This window comes from Crocuta crocuta, unplaced genomic scaffold, assembly GCF_008692635.1.
Source record: "Crocuta crocuta isolate KB4526 unplaced genomic scaffold, BGI_CrCroc_1.0 scaffold1310, whole genome shotgun sequence".
NCBI classification, from domain to species: domain Eukaryota; kingdom Metazoa; phylum Chordata; class Mammalia; order Carnivora; family Hyaenidae; genus Crocuta; species Crocuta crocuta.
In genome coordinates, this window is record NW_027528861.1 from 465,289 (window position 1) to 469,522 (window position 4,234).

At 46.1% G+C, this 4,234-nt stretch overlaps 1 pseudogene; it reads right to left on the reverse strand.

The window, feature by feature from the left end:
- Positions 1-684: 684 nt before the first annotated feature.
- Positions 685-2,300, reverse strand: LOC144225100 (homeodomain-interacting protein kinase 2 pseudogene; annotated as a pseudogene).
- Positions 2,301-4,234: the final 1,934 nt, after the last annotated feature.

A 4,234-nucleotide genomic window follows, 5' to 3' on the forward strand; every position in this document is an offset into this window, starting at 1 on the left:
TTCTGGGAAGTCTGAAGGTGTCATAACCTCACCTGTTGGATATTTCTGTTCTTCCTCTTTGTTACTGTATCCCTGTCACTACTGCTGCTGATGACACTGACCTTGGGGCTAGTGATGTCCACAATAACAATCACTGGTGCTGGAGGCTCTATTACCCCACCCACATGTGATGGAGGAGATGCAGGCTGGGATGCTGTGCACTAGGGTGCAGCAGGAAGTTATGTTCTCCTTGCTGCCCTTGGACCTATGGAGAGAGCAGAAGGCCTGAAAGGAAGGAACCTCACAGGTGGAGATGCTTCTCACAAGAGACTGGTCCTGTTTACCCTTCTGGGAGGAGGCAGTACTGGTTGGTTGTTGCTGAACACCATGTAGGTCATGTCCATATTTAAGGACTGGCCACTGGAAGGGTCACATGGCTAGTCAGTAGCACAGACTGCTGGGTGATATGGTTGAGCATGCATGTTCTTCCAGTTGGTCAACTGTTGGGTGCCGGCCATGGTTTCCAGAATTACAGTCATGTGCTGCACTAAAAGTGTGGTTGGCCACTCTAGTCACATGCTGCCACTCTAGGGAAAGCAAGATTTTCTGAGTCTGAATTGGCCAGGCCTGATGGGCAACTAGGCCTGGCTGGAGCTGAAGACACTGGCTCCTGGGGCTTGAGTGACAATGGTAACCATTTTTCATTCACATGAAATTGCCAGCATGTTTAGAAGGAGATAGCTGCAATCCTAACAGCCTGGGTGGACACATGATGATGGCTTGATAGAAGGAGTCAGGCTGGGCACAGGTCTGGGCTGTTCCTATCCGCAGGGGTATGCAATGCTGGGCCACTGCAGTCATCAATGCCTCTGAGGGCTGGTAGAGTACAGATTGGTAGTTTAGGAGACTTCAGGGTTGGCTAAGAAAATAGTGGCACTGGTAGAGATGGGAGCCTCGTTCTGGGCACTGTTCAGATAGTTGTTGATCCTGGTGAAGTTGGTGGATGTGCTGGGGGCCACATGCATGATCATGGTGGTTTTGCCTGGGTTCACAGTGTCATACATATTCGGCCAGTGCTTGTAAACCTCCATGATCTGGAAACGTTTGATTTGTGCATATCAGGAAAAAATCAAGTTAAGTGTGTCAGGGTTTCAGTTGGAGTGATTCTCAGCATCTATGGTCAATATCTTCTTTAATAGATTAATGAACTCCCACTGGTCTGCCTTTTTCACAAACATGTCACTCCCTTCTAAATCTATTGTCATGTTCACTTGGGCCATATCATTTAAATAGTTGAAAATGTACTTCCTTGCTTCTTTCTATTTAATCTCCATTTCTGCTTCATGGTCCTCAGGTGTCTTCAGCCTCCACAGAGGATATGAAAAGTCTTTGTCACAGTTGAAGAGCCTGGTTGTCTTTGTCCCTGCACTTAACAAATACTTATCTGGCAAGCCCTGTTTTTGTGACATATACCAAATCCGATTACATTTGGAAGCTCCTGGGTAGAGTGGCCAGCCCAGGAATAGCTCTGAAATGACACAGCCCAGGGACCACATATCAGTTGCCTCACAACATGGTAGACCAGGGATGATGTCAGGAGCCCTGTCACATCTGGGCTCCAGGTAGGTAGAACACATAGACTTGGACACATGCCTGGCTGAATCAAAGTCAATGACCTTTACTCTGTAGGGTTATCTAGATGGGTCTCCCAGCATGCTGTTTTCTAGTTTGAGGTCAGCATGGATAAGATTTAATTAAGCATTTTAGTTTCATCAGAGATGTGGCTCCCTGCTGGAGGCCTGCACAAATGTATCTGAATGGCAATGAGCTAAACGTACTCTGCTTCAAAAAGTCATAGAGGTCCCCCTCCAACACCTCAAAAACCAAGCATGTGTGATCTTTGTGCTGGCAGCAGTCATAGACACAGACAGAGTTGCAGTACTCAGCTCTCCTGCTCTCAAGGGGGCCAGGATGCTCACCTCAGTCCGACCTTCCCAGGCACATGAGGGTGGCTCTTCAGGATTCTGATGGCTACAATTTCACTGGGGCTCCATTTCTAGCACTTGACCCCTTGCTAAACATCCCTTGGCCCAAGAACTCTAACATTTCCTAATTATGGGTCAGAGAGCACCGTACTTCATGCTAGACGAGCTGAGAATCACCTTCACTGTTGGAGCCACTGTTTTTGGAGGTGGCGGTCATTGTGATGGCAGTGGCTACCATAGCCCCACTTGCATTATTCTGAATCATGGATGGATGCTCTTTGATGATCTGCACACTCCTTATGTTTCTGTCTCCTCACTCTTATGCTTGAGTCCACAATTTTGTTAGGTATGAGGAAGGCTCACAGTGCTTCAACACATTAGGTTATATTGAGACAGTTAGGGGTCATGGGACCGAGCCAAAAGTAGAAAACACTATGCACCTGGGGCACTTTATGTTGGCTGTTGCTGTTAAACTGCTTCTCTTAGGGCACCGAATGAGGATGCAGCCCCATATAGAAGCCAGACTTCGGATAGGACCCTGGCTCCATGAAGGGTCAATGAGCTATCTGAATTGTCTGCCAGTATCAACCAATCAGGATGAGTGGACATTCTCTAAAAAAGCAGGGCATCCCCTCTGGTCAGGGAGGCTAGCCTGATTATTTATTCTCTCTTGATGCTGGGTCTTGCTTCAGCTCCAGCCCTTGAGTTTTGGAGTCTGGCCTCATTTCTATTGTCTGGCTGAGAAACTGACCCCTGCGAAAACGTAGTCTACCTAGGACTTGTCCAGTGACTTAAGTGCTATGTTCTAATGGTACAGCTCTGTGCCAGGTGCTTCCTGGGAAGATGATGGTCCTCTCCTAAGGTAGACTTGGGTTTGGGATGATAAGGAGGTACTGATGGTTGTGGTTGGCTGGCTGAGAGAGACCATGCTATGTCCTTGCTCTGGCTGAACACTTTGCTTTGGGAGCCATACTCAGTCATGTTCGGATTGGAACTCAGCTCTGCTTTCAGTTTCTTCACACCACAAAAAGCACTTGATTTAGGGTGTGAGGGGAGAAAACTTGAACATGCAAGCTTAACCTTTGTACATGAGGGCCAATGAGGTGGGTGACTGAGAATGATGGCTCCAGAAAAGGAAACAGTGAGCAAGCTTGGCCCACTCACTCCAGCCTCAGACTCTGTCACCTTGATCCTGTGCTTCCATGCTTGGCCACCACCGCCAAGATGGGGTCCTGAGTGCAGTTCTGAGGCAGGCAAGTGGGCACAGCATTTTCTGCATGGGTACGCAGTGGGGCAGGAGCCTGGGTAGTTAGTGGCAGCCAGTGCCCAAACAGTGCTTGACTGGATCTCAGCTCTTGTGGTTATCAATTTTCTATAGATGTCTTCATGTATCTCTGCGTACATTTAATGTTAATCTTGGCTTTCCCCCCAATCTTTTTTCAAATCCATTTTAATGTTTGAATATATTAAAATAGTCACATGGTTATATAAATTAAAATTATTTTATTAAAAAATGTTTAATGTTTATTTTTGAGACAGAAAGAGACAGAGTGCAAGCGGGGGAGAGGGGCAGAGAGAGGGAGACAGAGCTCATAAATGGTGAGATCATGGCCTGAGCCAAAGTCAGACACTGAACCAACTGAGCCACCCAGGCACCCAGTAAATTAAAGTTATTTTGAAAGTACTTACAAGACAGTGGATTTGCACCTGGCTCCAACTGAAATGATTTTTAAAAATCAATAATTTGCATGAAATGATGGTAGTCAAGGTATTGAGCTTCAGGGAGTGGAAGATAGTTACAATGAGCAATTGGAAATGAGCACCAAACTGATTATTGCTCCAGCTTAGTTTCTAGAGGGAATTTTGAGGACACAGCACAAAGGAAAGAGGAATTCAGATAAGATGAAATTGAGAGCCAGGGAGTGTGAGGCAGTTACATTCTCAGGACAGATTCCTGGAGAAGAGAGAGAATTCCAGAGATGTGAATAAAGTCTCCCTCCAGTAGAATTCTGAAAATCACAGGTAAATGAGGAAACTACCTGAGGCTATGGAAGAAGTAACAGAAAAAAAATTAGAAGCAACAATTGCTGGGGAACACATAGAGCTAAAAACAGGTCTTGTCCCAAAAGCCAGAGCCAGAAACTTCGTAATTCACAAAGCCTTGGGTAGAGTGTTTGGATAGGTTCTGACTCGGCAGTAGGACAAATTGTTCCTAGATGTTGTTCTTCCTCTGATTTTCAAACCTTAAAAACAAGATTCAAAAGGATCAA